The sequence below is a fragment of the Rhinolophus ferrumequinum genome, chromosome 13, assembly GCF_004115265.2.
Source record: "Rhinolophus ferrumequinum isolate MPI-CBG mRhiFer1 chromosome 13, mRhiFer1_v1.p, whole genome shotgun sequence".
Taxonomy (NCBI): domain Eukaryota; kingdom Metazoa; phylum Chordata; class Mammalia; order Chiroptera; family Rhinolophidae; genus Rhinolophus; species Rhinolophus ferrumequinum.
The window spans coordinates 40,180,672-40,198,245 of NC_046296.1; the positions used below are offsets into that span (position 1 = coordinate 40,180,672).

General features: G+C 45.2%; 2 long non-coding RNA genes across 2 annotated transcripts; both read left to right on the forward strand.

The window, feature by feature from the left end:
• Positions 1–835: 835 nt before the first annotated feature.
• LOC117033418 (uncharacterized) lies at positions 836–6,433 on the forward strand. The gene is made up of 3 exons (XR_004424879.1): positions 836–1,889; positions 2,569–2,695; positions 5,360–6,433. It is a non-coding gene; the product is annotated as an uncharacterized LOC117033418 (long non-coding RNA).
• A 3,200-nt stretch (positions 6,434–9,633) lies between these two features.
• On the forward strand, positions 9,634–12,046 carry LOC117033417 (uncharacterized). The gene is made up of 3 exons (XR_004424878.1): positions 9,634–9,683; positions 10,092–10,245; positions 11,105–12,046. It is a non-coding gene; the product is annotated as an uncharacterized LOC117033417 (long non-coding RNA).
• Positions 12,047–17,574: the final 5,528 nt, after the last annotated feature.

Below are 17,574 nucleotides of genomic sequence, written 5' to 3' on the forward strand. Positions count from 1 at the left end.
TGCTCGCTGCACCCCTGCCCACTCGGCCAGCCAGGAGGACACTTCTAGCTCCCTCTTTGCCCACCCCCCACCCTTGCTTTTTGCTCACACACACACACACACACACACACGCACGCACGCACACACACACACACACAACTATCATGAAGCGAGCCGTTGTTTGAAACCATTTTGTGGTCTCTGGCAGGCGGGCCCGTGGAAATTCGCTGACTTTACACCGTGAAATGTTGCAGCTGCTCCTCCGAAGGGACTGGCTGCCTCAACGTTTCAATCCCTGGCAGCCAGTCAACAAGAAAATCTGTCCCTCTGTTTTCCTTTTTTTTTTTTTTTTTTTAACTTTTCCCCCTTAGCCAAATTTATTTTTGAATAAATCTTCTCATAGAAAATAGAGAACGGCTATTACATATCTGGACTCGGTCTGCGCAAACCACTTCAAGCCATGGCAAAGGCGGCTGCCTTCCAGCCTTGCGCTTGTCGAACGTTCATGAATGGAAACCTGGACGGCCAGTTGTGGCCTTGGCTGGCTCCACTTCTGCCCGCTGCCTGGGGAGGGGAGCCTGCAGCTCTCTGTCAGGCCTGCAACAGGTACAGACAGTGGGCCCTCGACCTCTGACCTGTCCCTTCCCCAAAGGTCTGTGTTTCCTCCGACCACTAGAGGGATGGCTTCCCAAGGCAGTGAGTGCTCTGGAGCCTCCTAGACCCCTCATCAAAGGCCAAGGATGTACAAGGCCCACAAGCTGTCAGGCGCATGGGGAAATAGAGAGCGATGGGGTCTCTGGCTCAGTGGCTGCCCACAAGGTATGCGACTCAGCATTTTCCCTCCAGGCGGTGGGAGAGGAGCCAGGGGCTGCCCACATGAGTGCTGACTCACCGGCAGGGCAGCCAGAATCACAAGCTGTCCTACCCCAGCGCAGCTTTCTCTTCCTGTGTGCTCAGACAGTGTTTAGGGGAAGAGCTTCTGTGTGGTGCCGGCCTCCATGCATTTGCTGCGGTAGAAGACAGAGGAGATGGCCACTTGCAGGTTTTCAGGAGCCTGACCAAAGATCTGAACATCTCAGAACTCCCCTGCTTGTTTCCTAAGGTCTGAAGAGCGTTTAATAGTGGACGAAGCCTGTCATTTCATAAGAGGCTTGACTGAGGAATTCCTTGGAAGGGAAACATAGGGACTTCTGTCTCCACTATGGAGTCTCTATGGGCAAAGCCCACCGTGAGAAGGTGAAAGCAAAAGCATTAGTTAACTAGTATCTGAACAGAAGGGAGAGGAGAACTCTTGGAAGCAGAGAGGGCAGGAAGTGGGGGGACTAGTATCACAGGTAACAGACACCTTCACAGTGGCCCTGTAAAGAAGTAGAAAGTTCCTTGATTAAACGACTGCGCGTAGACTTACAGAAGAAGTAGAGACTTAATCTGATCCAAGGTAAAGGACAGAGGAGAGGCCCATGTCCCAGCAGGAAGAACAGAAAGATCGTGAGAAAATGAAGCAGGAGTGAGCATCGGCCGAGTCTGAGCTGGGATCCTGATGCAACTAAGAGAAAACCATTGTGAAAGCACAGTCATCTGCCCCTCAGCCACCACTACAGTGATGATCCTCTTGCGCCCATGCAGCGGGGGACACGTTAGTGATTCACTCGCTCATGCGTTCAGCAAAGAATGAGTTCTCATTATGACCAAGTCAGGTTGCTGGGTTTTTAAGGGCACAGGCATAACAGAGACGCGGGCTTCCCTCTCAAGGATGAAGTAAGTGCTATGATGGAGATACAGACAAAATGCCACATGACTTCAGAGGGGGAAATGGTGAGCTGTGCCAGGAGGAATAACAGAAAGCTTCATGGAAGAGACAAGCCTTCAAAGATGAGTAGGATTTCAAAAGAGGAGCATGATGTTCCAAGGTAAGGAACCAGCATAATAGGGACGTATGAAAGTAAGAGTTGTATTTGGAGAATGGTAAGTGATCCCAAATGAAAGGAGGATAAGGTAAGTACCTGAGTACGGTGTGTGTGTGTGTGTGTGTGTGTGTGTGTGTGTGTGTGTGTGTGTTGGTGGGGGTGGGAAAGGTGGTGGGAAATGGAACTGAAGTTAAGATGAGGCCATATTGAGATCCATGTATAGAAGCTACGCTTTATTTTGCAAACCACAGCCACCCCTTAAAGGTGTTGGATGGGGGTAAGTGAGGAAGTGGTGATGTAACCCTATGTGTGAGCCATTAAAAAAAAGGGGGAGTGGCCGAGGAGGGACGATAGCGGATACAAGCAGACCAGAGGCTATTTCATAGCCCAGGTCATAGAGGAGGAGGGCCGGCAAGGCACAGGTAGTGTTCCTGGAGAGAAAGGATGGATGCTGCGGACGCTGCAGGGGCCCAGCGCAACCAGTTGGATGTGGTGGGAAGAAGGGAAGCACCAGCAACTAGTTTGCTGTTTCCAGGGGGCCTGGGAAGATGCGCATGGCCGTGCTAGGGACAGGGAGCTCTGAGAGACAAGTAGTTTTGGGGGGTGGGGAGGAAAACACCAGTTCCGATGGGATATGTGGAGTTGGAGTTCTGGGTGGTGACTTTCATGAGACAATATCCAGGAGGAAGAAATGGACCAGAATAGAAGAAAGGCAGAACTCTGAGGAACATTCACATCGAGAAGTGTCAATGCAGCAGACAAGAGGGACCAGCAGGAGAAGTAGCAGATGAGTCAAGAAGAAGAAGGAGGTGAGTTTCGAGAAGAAGAGCTGAAACACATTTCTGATGCTTCAAGGAGGCCCCAGAAAGGGAGATGGTGGTTGGGTTCAGCAACAGACACTGGTTGTCTCTGGGAGGACAGTCCTACGTAACGGGGAGGTTGAGTGGGAAGGGAAAAGTAGAGGCAGCAAGAGTGGATTTAAAGAAGGTTCGCAGTGATGAGTGAAAGGAAATTCTTCTTGGGTGGTGGGCCCTTGAACAATATTCAACAAGGAACTGGTGAGGAGGGAGAGATTGAAAAGGCACCAGACAGGGGAGTCTCTGGGGAAGCACGACCATGGGAGATGCAGAAAGGGGTGGAGGGATTCACCTGGGAATGCAGCAGGAAGAAGAGCCCATGGGCCCGAGAATGCTGAGATAAAGGCAAGGGGGGAATGAGAGCATTGGCAGCCTCTTGGAGAAGGAACCCATAAGATCATGTGCTGAGAGTAGGGGCCGGGGATGGAGGTGATAGTAAGAGAGGGGTCTGGGAAATTTGAGGCAGCCAGGAAATGGGAGGGAAAGTCCAGCAGGAATGGACGCTAGGGCGTTGAGCAGCACTGAGAACTGAAGATGGAAAGCTGGAAGCTGGCTGTGCAGCAGCCTGGTGCACGTGGCTGTGACGTGTCCTCCAGCTGCTCTTGGCCGTCTGCAAGCAGGCACAGAAGCACAGAACATGCGGTGGGAATACTCGGGCTAGGGGTGGCATGGCAGCCGCAGTGGGAAGCAGGAGCAAGGACCCTGGGGGCCAACCAGGGAGAATTTCACAACAGGACGCCTTTTAGTTGACATGCGAGAGCTTCCTGTCCAGGACCAGCACAGCCCTGTCTTGGGCTGAAATTCCAAGATCAGATTTGAAAAGGAAGGGTTTTTTGTTGTTTGGGGTTTTTTTGTTTGTTTTTTGCATTACTTGTATATTTGTTTTTATTTTTTTATATGTATTTGTTTTTATTCTTTGTATTGGCGTACAATATTATGTTAGTTTCGGGTATACAACAAATAATTTGACATTTATATACTTTACAGTGTGATCACCATGCTAAGTCTAGTAACCATCTGTCCTTGTAGAAAGTTATTACGATATTATTGACTATATTCCCTGTGCTGTACCTTGCATCCCTGTGATGTATTTATTTTATAACTGGAAGTTTGTACTTCTTATGCCCCTCTGCCATTTATGCCCTCACTGCCCTCCCCTCTGGCAACCATCAGTTTGTTCTCTGTATCTATGAGTCTGTTTCTGTTTTAAATTTAAAAATAACCACCACTGCCAGAGAGAATTGTAAGCTAGAGGTTTAGAAAACTAACTCCCATTGCAGCTTCTTCTCCTGCTCAGGCTGCCTGTGCTGTGTCATCAAGGCAGATAACTTCAATGTTTTACATCTTTACTCCAATTCGCCTGCCTCTGGGACACATTCTGTTGATTTACTAGCTTCCTGGGAAAAAAGGTGCTATGTAAATATGGGTATCCTTGCTCAGAAAGAGGTTTGTGCTACAAAATTCTGTAGTTCTTGCCCTCTGGTTGCAGCAGTAAAACAAAACAAAAACAAATGAACAAGCAAAACCAGTTTAGCTGAAAGCTCATTGGTCTTTTGACTGGCTCTTGATGTTCAGTGGGGTTCTCAAAACCACACAGATACTGAACAAATCCTACCTAGTTCGGTTTTAGGAAGTTAACCCTGTCAGAGTTTGGTCAGGTCTTCACCCTCCAGGATGGAGAATCCTGGAGTCAGTTGGTTACAATCACCTAACGTGCTGACTCTTCTGACCAAGGCACCAGCTTAGCTTTGGCTGGAGTGAAGCAAGGGTCAGAAGAGCTGAGGCTCACGGTTCAGAGTCAAGAAACCTTAAGCTGGGGGGACAAGGCCAGAGGAGAGAGCCTGATGCACCTCGCGTGCTGTGACTGCCCTGACTGGCAAGGGGTAGCGATTCCATGGGGTGTCTTCTTCCTGCAACCCCTTCAAGCATCTCCATGTCCTTCCCCAAAGCCCTAAGGAGACTTTTGAAGCCACTCATTCTCTCCTGTTAATGTTAAGCTCAGTCACTGTGTTGTTAGCAGGCCAGAGGGGGACCAAGAAAGTCAGGGTCCAAGAAAGCCCTCCCCAGTGTCAGCACTGGGTTCTGTCCAGCCTAGAATCCCGTGACTGCTGGGACACCCAGACCCAGATTGGGGTGGGGATTACGAGGAGCCTTCTCCACAGCCCTGCAGAGCATGGACTCAGCATCCAGGGCGCAGCCTTCGTGATGTGTCCCAATTCTCCTGTGAGCTCTCTGGATTTTCCATCCGGGCCACACTGAGGCAGAGGGAAGTTCATCAGTTGACTTCCCACTGTCTAAAATGTACACGTCTTTCTCTCCCAAAGGAGCCAATTTACCAGCTTGAATTTGATAACCTAGCAAAGAAAGGAAGAAGGAACTGATTACAGCTGGGACTAACAATGTAGCAGACCCTTGGCTAGGTGTTCGTGGCTGCTGAATTGTTTCACAGCATAGCTCTTATTTAGGCGGCATTATCTCCATTTTACAGGTGAGGAGCTGGGTTGGAATCACATCTGGATGAAAGCCTAAGCCTGTGCTCCAAGTTTCATCTTACTGCCAAGTCCTTGACGCCATTGTGTGCTGCCTTATAGCTGCCTCTGTCTCTCCACATTACAGAGTCCTCGTATCCTGAAGCTCCATGTTGGTGTCTGTGTGAGAGAGGATTAGACATCTGAACATGTTGGCTGGGAACCAACATATCTTTCATCAAGTATTCATTGAGACCTACAATATGCTCAGCAAGCGAAGAGAGATTTCCCATCTGCAAGGACCCAGCTACCTGCTCTCGATCTCAGAAAACCACGTCCACTTGCCTCCTGTTCCCTGCAGTCAGGCCAGTAGCATGAATTGTCATTTCAAGATGCAGGACAAACATCATGAAATAACTCTGAGGACCGGGGAGCCCCAAGAAGCCCCTTAGTATGGCATCATGCTGCACCAGTGAGTCCCAGAGCAGCCTTCTTCAGTGGTGGTGAACGTGCCGGGGGGACCAGGCATGCTTTGTACCTTGCGTTGCTTCCTTCATGTCTCCACTTGAACCTGGAAGAAGTAACGGACACTGGAAGAGCAAGATGGCAGTGTTCTGGTGACAAGAAGCAGGTTAGCTCAGCATGCTGTAGCAACTGATGCTTTCTGTCGCGGAACCAATCCGAGCATTGTGATTCCCCCTTCCCTTGGCCCTCAGCCCTGTTAACACTTCCAGGAAGGAAACTACACAGAGGAAGGAAGCCAAAAGGGATGGAAGCAAGGACAATTCCCATCACGAGAAGACGCCTGGCCTGGGGTGGGGGAGGGTGGAACCTAAAGGTGGGCTGCTGAGAGGGGCAGGGAAGGCTGGATGCTTTGGGGCCAACGTGCTCATTATGAGAAATTTCTTAATGACTGTCAGTCCTGAGGGAGGCGTGTGAGCAATGCCTGGCGCCAGCCATGCTTGCACAGGGCCTCCTGTCTAGATGGAAACTGTGTAGGGAGTGAGGGAGGAGTGTGCGAAGGGACCATGTGGCTGCTGAAGGTGACTGATGGCTTTGGGATGGTCAAACGGGCTCCTGGGTAATCAGGTTTTACTGGAAGGAGACACAAAGATGAGAGACTTTCAGGTAAGAAGGAACCCTAGTTCCTGGTTTCTAGAACAAAGTTTTGTGGTTCTTTGAGTTTCATTTGTGTTCTCCACCTGCAGACCTTTCTTCTTTCAGTCCGCATGTCCAAATCCTCCCAGGTCTGCTCAGGCCTTCAGGAAGCTGTCCCTGAGGGTCTAACCTGCAGCCTCCCTCCCATGACCTGCCATAGGCGCAAATGATATTGGTTTGAGATTCTCCACCAGAGATATGGGTTCAGGGTGAATGCTTGTCTCCTCAGAGCCTCAGTGTTACACAAAGACTCTGGGAGAACGCATTTATAAGATTTACCATATTAAAACATTATTTGGAGTAACATACAACATTGGCAAGGTTTAAATTAAAGCTGAGACTTCAAAGAAATGTCGTGAAGGTGGAGGGCCACTGTGAGCCATACCCACCTGGATCCCTGCTTGCTCTCCTCTCTACTGGGGAACTTTGGCGGAAGAGTTGGAGAAGTAGCTGGTTTGATGTCAGGAGACATTGGAAGGCCCCCTTCTCTTCATAGAAGCTGGACGATGATGAGGTGAAGCCTTACTGACTAAAGGCAAATAGAAATGGTTCCATCACAGTGTGGTTAAAAAACAACAACACAAAAAAAACAGCCAATGCCATTTATCACACACTTCTCAATGTCAGGCACTGTACTAGTGGCAGCACACATATCATTTCAATCAACCCTCACAGCAGCCAATGAGGTCAATATTACTTTCACTTTACAGCTGATGAGACCAAGCCACTGGAGATCAATTAACTTACCCCAAGTCAAATAGCTCGTAAGCTCCAGTTCCAGGATGTGATCTGAGTCTACGGGACTCTTCCTACTACGCCATACCACTTGGGTGCGCTGAGGAAGACACGTGTGGCACATGTCTCCACAATCATCAGAGGCCCTCCCGAACGTTTCGTGATTCTTGTGTTGGCCCCACATGTTGACCTACGCTGTTGCAGGTACAGACTCCGGCTCCAGTGGGACGCTCGTTTTACTCTTTTGGTGTCTCCCCATCCTGGGGCTCCTGGGCCAGGCGTGTGGGGACCGTAGCCCCTGAACTAATATCTGAAAGGTGTCACAGGGCCCCAGCTTGATGTAACTAACCAGAGATAAAGTGGCTGATTTGGCCCATCCCTCCACAAGTTGGGGAACCCCCCAGCCAGATCTCAGTAGCCATAAGCTAAGATAAGGAACAGTTTACAGGACAGCCAGGGGGCTGGTTGTTAGTCCACTCTGCACATGGAGAACTCAGGGAGAAAAATCAAGGCTGGAGCCCCATTGCCCAGACAGCTTGTCTCCAAGAACTTTTCCATCCAGTAAGTGTCCTGCTTGATCGTTTTCATTGTGGTCACAGTGAGGGACCCAGTTATTTTTAATAACACACACGACAGCCATTGCATTCATTCGATCCTATAGCATGTTATGAAGTGTCTGACCCAGGAATATGTGTGGCTCCTGGGGTGGGGGTCTTCATTTTCTCCCCTTTCAGGCTTCCGTTTCCTTGGCACTTCCCTGAAGAGGGAGTGGATTTTGACATCCCATGAATACTTTTCCACCATTTGTTCAGATTTGCCCCGTCTCCCAAAAGGCCCTTCTAACTTTACATTGCACAAATTCATGTCCCGGGGACTTGCCAAATCTGTCAAGTCCGAACGTTTTCCTTGGCAAGGACCGCACCTCTCCACTGAAATGGGTCGGGTGATCCATTGGGCCTTGGTGCCGCTTTTCCAGGCGCCGAGCGCAGCCACTGGAGCTTCCTGATGCCCCTCCCAGGCTCCGTGGGCTCTGGCTCACCCTGTGTCCTGCCTGGTCTAAGCCCTCTGGCTCCCTGAAGCATCTGTTGGAGCATTCAGTATCTTCCAGGCTCACGGCCTGCAGGAACATCAAGATTTAAGCTTTATCTTCCTTGCCTCTGCCCAACTCACCCAGCACCCCTTGCCTTCACTGTCCTCTCCCAGCTGCCTCTGCTAGTGGCTTCAATCTTTCAGGTCAGAGTGGGGGAAGTCCACTCATCCTCTCAACCAGAATTCGTGCAGACTATCGATACAGCTCTGTTCGTTGTCCTAGGCACTTAACATGAACAGAGCACTGAACAAAACAGACAAAAAGCCCAGCCTTCGTGGTGCTTACACTCTAACTCATCTAATAAACTTTTTAAATGAAGCTGTTAGGAACTTAATATGCTCCTCCTTTCTGCATGACTGCTTCTTAAAAGAAAAGTCTGGAGAAGTATAATAGAACCCCAAAAGGAATGAAATACCAAGGGAGGAACTTTGGGTATGGGTGGGGCCAATATTTGGGATGAGAGACTTCTCTGGTCCTCTGGACAGGGCTGGACAGGTTATGGCCCACGGGCAGCCCACTGCCTGTTTTATATGGCCCATGAGCTAAGAATGGTGTTTACATCTTTAAACAGTTAAAAAAAAATCAAAAGAAGAATAATATTTTGTGACATATAGAGGTTATATGACATTCACATTTCAGGGTTCAAAAGTTTTACTGGCATACAGCCACGCCCATCCACTTACACATTACCTATGGCTGCCTTCATGCCACAACGGCAGAGTTAAGTTGTTGTGAAGGAGATTCCACGTGGCCCCCAAAGTCGAAAACATTTACTCTCTGGCCCTTAACGGAAAGTTCACTGACTGCTGCTCTAGAATCATGCGGTGGGGACAGCTATTTATTTCCCGTGTGTGTAAAGCTGGCTCAATCAGGCACACAGGAATCGCTTTCTCAATCTGCCTGTAGAAGAGAATCATAAAGGGGACTTAGTTGGAGGCTGAGAACCTGTCCCTGACATCTGTTTTCTCTTCAGCACACACGGAGACAAGCACTTCTGGAGAGTGTCCGACAAATGCAAGATTCTTTCCTGGCAGAATCTTCAGTGTTCTTTGCCGAGTTCAGGAGCAAATTTTCACTGTGGGAGGTTCTGGGCTCCTTGGTGGGGATGGGGGTGGGGGGGTCGGGGAGAGAGACATTCATGCTCTCAACTATTATTATTAAATAATAATACATGCCTGTGGAAAGCACACAGGGCTAACAGAGGAAACGGGTTCAAATCCCCACTCTGCCACTTAAATTAGTTGTGTGGTATCGGGTAAATTATTTAACCTGTAGAAGGAAGCCTCAGTTCTCTCATCTGTGAAATGGCCAGCCTTGCCTAATTCGAAAGGCTATTAAGAGAAACAAATATGATCATACAGATGAAGGTGCTTTGTAAAGTAGACAGCTGCACGCAAACACATCATCTTTTCTTTCATAGGTGGGGAGCAATATTAGCGGAATTCTCTTCCTTCTTCTTTGTCTGTGGAGACCCAGTCAGGTTGTCAAGGTGAGAGAGACCTAGAATGGTGTTCTCCTTAACCTCAGTCAGAATCTCTACCTGTCCTGAGGCCCCACCTCCCACCCCTTCACCCCAGATTCCACCTATTCTCTGACATCAGTTTTGGGGATTCTCAACCGCGTAAAGGGGCATAGGCCTCACACAACCAAATAAGAACCATAGCGATACTCCTGTGGTTCTTCCCTTAGGATCGTGTCTCTTGGTTTGAAGGACGCCACAGCTGCTCTCCATCAAACTCCCCCAAACCCCATACTATGTATGATGGAACTACCAGCTGCAGCCCCTGGACCTATTTGCCTATTTCTCTCCCCCTCCTGGAGCCCTCTCAAATGCAGCGAGTTTATTTCCTGCTATGTACCCCTGATTTATCCTAATTTTGACAACTGTCTTTTTCAGGTCATTGGAGAAAGAGTGAAATGTACAGAGGAATGATTTTTAAAAATTAAAATCTTCCTCCTTCGCTGGACTATAAGCATCTTAGGGGCAGATACTACTTCTGTCCTGCTGCTCTCCATTGTGTCAACAGTACAAGCATGGAGCCTGGTGCATGGTGAGCACTCAGTAAACATTCAATGAATGAATGAATGAATGAATGAATGAATGAATGAACGAACGAATGGTATCTTAGGATTTAGTGACAAGACCTTGGGTCATTTTACTGATAATTTTTATGAGTTTATACATATCCCGTCTCTGAGAAACCCAGCATTCTACACACAGTGGTGTCTAATATATGTCAGTGGATGGTGACAACAAGGAACATGAGGTTGCAAAGCCAGCCTCCCAAATCTCAAAGCCAAATGAGTAGCTCGAGACATGTGAATAGGGTCTAAGTTTAATATCAAAAACAACACAAAACACAACAAAAACCCTTCCTTTTGTAAGAGGGTTAGTATCGTGTACTTCATATTTTGTTCAAGGATTTAGCTGCCATGAGACAATGCTAACTTGGAACATTAACATGTGATCTGGTAAGTTTGGGGTGGCTAATTCGTTGGTTGCATCTCCTGAGAAAATCCTCAAACTAGGGAAAAATACTCTGACAGTGACACACAAAGGCTGGTACTTATAACTACCATCTTCGGTGTTTGGGGGAAGAAGTTTTAATTACGGGCTGAAGAACAAATCCCCAGCCATCCTTCTGCTGTTTGCTGTTTGTTATGAGTCACCCAGGAGCCTCCATCCCGGCACCAATTTTCGTGAGAAGCATCAGCATGTGGCCAGAAGTTCGTGCTGATGGATGGACTCACCTTTGGTTAACTGGAAGACTGGGCCTCAGGTTTCCGTTGGCTCCAGTCTTCTTTGCTCCTTTGGTCACTTTGTTCCCCTTCCCCTACATTCCTTCTCCATCACCTTCATCCTCCTCTCCCGAGCTGGATTTTCACAATAAATGTGGCCTCTTATTTCAGTTCTGGCAGCACTGGCTCCTCAGATGCAGAAATGAAGGCTGCAGAAACACCTCTGCTCAGGATGTCTGTCTGTGTTGTCCCTGCCACCTACGAGTAGCAGGAGTTCTAAGAAGGGAGAGGACCATCTCCTGGACTGCAGTGGGAAGAGGTGAGTGGCTTCCTTGGTCTTTTCCCTTGGGGACTCAGGAGAGAACCCTTTAGCCATCCTGATTTTGCCCACTCACTCCAAAGCTTCCTGGACTCTCCCCAGGTTTTTTTTCTGGCTCAGCCATTTCTACCAGCGAAATGGATCTCTCGTTTCCCTTACTATTTTCAACTAACCATGGACAATTCTCCTCCCCCTTTAATTAAATCAAGATAACGGTGGGATTTTGCCTACGAAACTTGACTGGAAACCTAAGGAAAACCCCATACACTTGTAATAGGGATTCCTAAGCTGGCGGGCTTCATCAGACCCCTGGTCCTTCTCATGTTCTTATCTAACTCAGTTCCTAGACCAGCCACACAGATCCCTAACCTGATAGGCACGTGGTTAGCTTTAGTAGACACAGCCGGTCTCCAAAATGGCTATCCCCTTTTTGCACTCCCATCAGTAGTGAATAAGTGTTCCATTGCTCAAGATGCTAGCCCACCTTTGTGACTGCAAGTGTTCTGTATTACTGTCATTTTGGTGAGTGTGTATGAGTATCAAGTTTTGATTTTGTTTTCCCTGAAGAATAATGATGTTGAGCACCTTTCCTTGTATTCCTTAACCATTTGGTTATCCTCTTTTGTAAAGTGCATTTCAAATCGTTTGCACATTTTTCACTGGATACAAGCTCTTTGTCAGATATATATCTATTGCCAAAATCTTCTGCCAGTCTATAGCTTACCTTGGAACTCTCTTCATCCTCATATGGCCCAATGAAATCTTTTTGTAATATAAAACCACAGAGTTAGCAGGATTGGATAGCTGTCTGCTTTTACTTGATTGCATTTCCAAATCACTTTTCAGAAAGTCAATAATATTTATAATTCAGCACCACAGAAGGTGCCCTCGTGCCCACTCTCAATCAATATCCCGCCCACAAAAGTAAATTCTATCTTGACCTCTGTCACCATAGATTTGTTTTGCCTGTGCTTGTCCTTCACATAAGTGGAATCATACAGAGTGTACTCTTTTGTGTTTCACTTCCTTTGTTTTTCATTATGCCTGTGAGATTCATCCACTTTGTGTGTAGCAATAGTTTGTTCTTTTTCATTGCTATATGATATTCCACTGTATAAACAAACTGCAATTTGGGTTGTTTCCAGGTTGGTGCTATAATAAATAAAGTTGATATATATTTATATAAATTTGATAATATTTATAAGCATGCAAAATACATAAAGCTTATTCTTGTACATCTTTTGATGGCCAAATGCAATTTTGGGCCTATACCTAGGAATGGAGTCGGTGGATCTTTGGGTTTGAATGGGTCTTTCAATGGATCTTAGGCTTTGTTTTAGTAGATACTGCAAGTTTTCCTAAGTGGTTGTACCAGTGCTCATTCCCACCCACAATGTATGAGAATTTCAGTTGCTTCTTGTACTCTCCAATAGTTGATATTGTCAATGTCTTTTTTTTTTTTTTTTTTTAATTTTGGCCCTTCTGCAATGTGTGTATCTCAGTGAAGTTTTAATTTCATTTTTCTGGTGACTAATGTCATTGAGCACCTTTTCATATGCTTGCTGGCTATTTTGTTTTGTTTTTTTTTGTTCGTTTTGTTTGTTTTTCTTGCTGCCTGTTTGGATACTCTCTTTGATGATGTGCCTATTGAGTCTTTTGCACATTCATAAATTTTGATTTGTTTGTATTTTTCTTATTGATTTGCAAGAATTCTTTACATGTTCTAGAAATGAATCCTTTGTCAGATATGTGTGCTGTGAATATTTCTCTCACAGTCTGTGGTTTGCCTTTTCATCCCCTTAATGATGTCTTTTGATGAACAGAAGTTCTTAATTTGAATGGAGTTCAAATGATCGATTCTTCGCCTTCAGAAGGACGTTCTGCTTTAGGTTCTGTCTGCTCTGAGTTCCCAGGCTGCAGGCTCTTCTCTACTGTTCTGCAGCCCCCTCTCCTCCCCTTCCTGCAGAGCCCTCTGCTCCGTTAGCTAGCTGCAGATTCCTGGGTAGGGGCTGAAGCTGTTACTCCTCTTTGGATAAGCAGAACCCTTCTCTTTTACTGACTCATGCCTGGCCTTGTTTCCTCTGTGACCACAGGTCTGGAAGGCTGGAACTATGTCTTCCTCCCCAGGGTCTCCCTGCCTGCCATCAGCACCCAGTAGTCCTTCCCTAGGTCCCTCTGCATTTCACATTCCAGTCTGAGCCCCACCCCAGGCTCATTCACCAAGCAGAGGTGATTCATTCATCCTTATCAAGTCCTTCCTGGCTCTGGTTCTGCCCACTGCTACCTTGACAGGTGATCTTTGACACTTCCTTCAGTGCCCTCTCAGCAAGGGGACACTTCAGAAGATCTCCACTCTATTGGATTACAATATAAAGTTACTTTTCACCTTAGGACCAAAACCTAATATCGGAGGTTCAGTGTTTAAACTCCAAATGTAGGCCCAGCATAACCCAATCAGAATCAATTCAAATGGCTATAACCATCTCATTATATATCTCTAAAGTACCATAAGAACTGCCCCTCTTCCACCTTCTAAGGGATTCTTTACTGGGAAGTGAAATGATTTGGAAATGCAATCATGTAAGAACTAAAGTCCATGAACTTGGATGTGGAAAATGCACATCCTCATTTCTACAAACTTCTATTTGAAAATTAGCTTTTCCTTTCATTATGAATGTAGGTAACAAACTACAGATTGTAGTTTGTTACCAACAGAAATCACAGATGCCTTCATACATTATAGTTTGAATTATTATTCACACTTATCACTGTTTCAATATTACAGAAGTTATTAGACCCACCACTGGATCTTACATTTAATAGGTTAATAGAGAAAGAAATATAAATAGTACTTATAAATTTGTTTCTTAAAAATATTCTGATAACTTATTTCAATATAATTTATGCATTTAAAATCATTATTGTGAGAAGCAGTCCATAGGGTTTACAAAACTGCCAAAAGTGTCCTGGGCATGAAAAAAATTAAACGACTCATGTTGACAAGAGACTCTCTTAAATTCATAGCAACTTTAAGTCACGGGGTGACCTATGCAGATGAATCAGCAAGTATGCTTCGGGTTGGGTGGTGAGGGAAATCTGCTCCATCTTTCTTAAGGGGTTGCTTTGGTGTGAGGGTGGGGATGGGTGTGGGAGGGTCTCAAGGAGCCCAGGCATGTGGCTCCAGTTTTCTCTGGATTCTGGCATTCCAGGGATTCTGAAAGAACAAGACATCTCCGCTTCAGGTCAGAGGAAATGGGTAGCTATCCAGCTAAATAGATTTCATGCTTGACTTCAGGGGAATCGCCCAAATGATGATCTGTTTGGGAGAGTAAATTAAAGAGGTAAGCAGGCATGCTGGTTTTATTTGGTTTAACTTTTGCTGGTTTAGTTGCTCCCCTAAGCATTTCCAAAGAAGAATACAGGTTGTCAGACCTCTTTTTCCAGCGTTACTATCACCCCCCACCCCAATTCAAATTCTGGCTAGATCCTGCTTCTCAGAGGACACTGATCTTGGATTAGCTTGATCCTTGGCCTTACCAGGATCTCTTCTCTCTCCCAGCCAATCAAAACATGACTGTTTTTCTTTTCTTACAACTCCAAATACTGAGTCTGATTTCACTCACTCCTCCCACCCCCATTTCTCCTAATCACTAGCTTTCCTTGCATTGCTTAAACCAGAATGCTTCCCTTTCTAGAAGCAATGCTTCAGTGTTATTTGATGTTGAATACAGGATAAAATGGAAGAGGTTTGGTAACGGCACATATGAGTCCAATACCTTGACTTGTGCCATGAGGAACTTGTGAGGTTCCCAGATCCTAAAATTTGGGGACATATGCTTCATATTCCTGTCTAAATATCCTTAAACTGTGTATTTCTCTTTGACCCCACCTCCACCCCCATCTTTCACCCTCCAACTACCCGTGCATCCTAACTTTCCATTTCATCATACAAGCCACTGGGACAGTGAGTTGAGATGGTTATTAACTAGGTGACACACTTCCACTGACACCTTTGTCTTCTGTAAAGAATGGTGTCAGTGTGGCTACGACCACCTTCTCCTCCTTTCTCCCCATGAAAGTCACTTATTTTGAATGTTCGAATGTGTTATTTTCAAAGAAAAGAGACTGTAGCAGATTGTGTGCAGACATTCTTCCAAGGTGCTTCAAGTTCTCTACAAAAAGTTAAGCTGTCATTTGTTGTTATCCGGACCACTAGCCAAATTGGTGAAGTTGACAGAGTTTTATTAGTTCTGTTTTTGCCATAGCTTGTCTTACTATGGAGACAAATGGGGAAACTGTCTTCACGCTGGCTTTTTTTTATAGTTCTTAGATGTGTAACACAAATGAATGGTTTTGAGCCGTTTCCAACCTGTAGTGATGGGTGTCAGTTCCTTGGATACATCTTGGAAATCTGTGACTGACCAGCGTTGTAATGATTCCCAGGCAAGCTGTCCTGGAACAAACATTGGACTCTGAGTCACGCTGGGCACTCGGAGATTTTAGTTCTGACTCTTTCTAATGTGTGACCTTGGGTAGGTCCTTTATTGTTTTTCATCCCCAGTTTACTCATCTATAAAAGGAGAGAGGAGGCCTGGATGAGCTCTAGGTGTCTTCCAGCTCTGTCATTTTATTATTCTAATAAATAAACCACAAAAAAGGTCACGAAAACATCCCAATTATAACAATCAAGAAAAAGAACTGTGATTCTGTTTTATATGGTGTTAAAGATTCCCTTTTGACTTTTGAGTCTCTTAACTCAATACGTATACCCCTGAAACTCTAAAAGATCCCTGTAAACTATTTTTTTTAATTGATTTTGAGCCAGTATGAAATCTTGTGTCTTGTTATCTGAGTCTCAGATTCTGAGTTGTAAGAAGGTCTATTTAAAATGGTATGTTTCTCCTGCAGCAGTTGTTAAGTGCTCAGATTTTATGATGTTTTAACATTCATTGCCATTCATTATCTAAACACTCTTCTATAATGCAGTGAGTATGTGAGATTAATAAGTAGAATGGAATTCATTCTGGATTTGATTTCATCTGCTGAATCTAATGGAGGGCCTCTCTTTTTATCTGTGCTTTCTTTCTCAACATGGTTAAAGAAAAGGAACTTGGAAAAATTCAGACTCTACTCATGACATTAAATCTCTGTGCCTTTGGGGAAGGAAAAAATGTTTCTCTGTGTCTTCATCCCCAAACTTAACAACTGTAAAGTTATGGTGACATTTCATGTGAAGAGAAATCTATTCATTGGTCACATTTTTTCTGAGTGATTAAAATATTCATCATGTTGATTTCTTTTCAAATTGAGACTTTCCGCACCTGTATAATGCTCATCAGTCCCAATTGTATTTTAATATTTTACTACATTTGTTTGATGTTATAATGCTCCAAAAAGGAATAGTAGGGAAAGAGGGCTTTAGAGAGCACAATAACCTTTCACAGTCCGATTGCCTCTCAGGCAAAAGGCAGCCCAATTCAAGCTGCTGCTGAATGCTACATTTTGCCTGTGTAAGACTATGGGATGCCACAGACAGATTCTTGGAAGGCTATATTCTTTAGGTCAAGTCATTCTTCCATTGAATAAGGCTCTTCTCTCTTACCTTCCCATTTCTGGCTCCACAACTACCCTCCCTCCTAAGTACACACTAACACTTGTATTTGGACTGCATTTACCAAAACATATACTTAAGTGTTTCATTTACTGATTGCTTTGCTGCACTCCAAATGTCCCAGCATTTTGCCGATGAAAGAGTGTAAATCATGCCTTACGTGGGATACGGTAGGATGTGATGTTTAGAGGAAGGAAAATATGCTTCCTTATAGGCACTAAACCATCTGGACTGGAGAGAAAAGTTTCAGTCATTCATCCTGATGTTTTGTCTACGTAGTACCAAACATCTGGAACCTGGGTGACAGACTGAATTTTTCAATTCACATCCAGATGTTTTTGCATTGTGCTGAAACAACTTAGAAGTCAGCTATATTTTTAAGAATTTAAAAAGTAAAAGCAAAAAGTTATACCAATTTAAGTTCTGAGATAGAAAAGATGAATGAAATAGAAGCAAACTTTTGGTTGGTTCTTTAAAAAAAAAAACACATACATTTTGTTACTCAACTATGAGAATTAAAAGAATTAAAAGAAATACACCCAGAAATACTGTCAATGAAAATACAATGATTTAGACTGATGTTCAACAGTTGAAATGTCCAGGTTCTACGAATTCAGGTAAGACTTGGAAAGTTAAAAGAAATCATTCTCAAAAAATAGTTGCTTAACTGCTTGAGAAATGAGTTTCAATCCAAGCGACTCTCTGTGAATA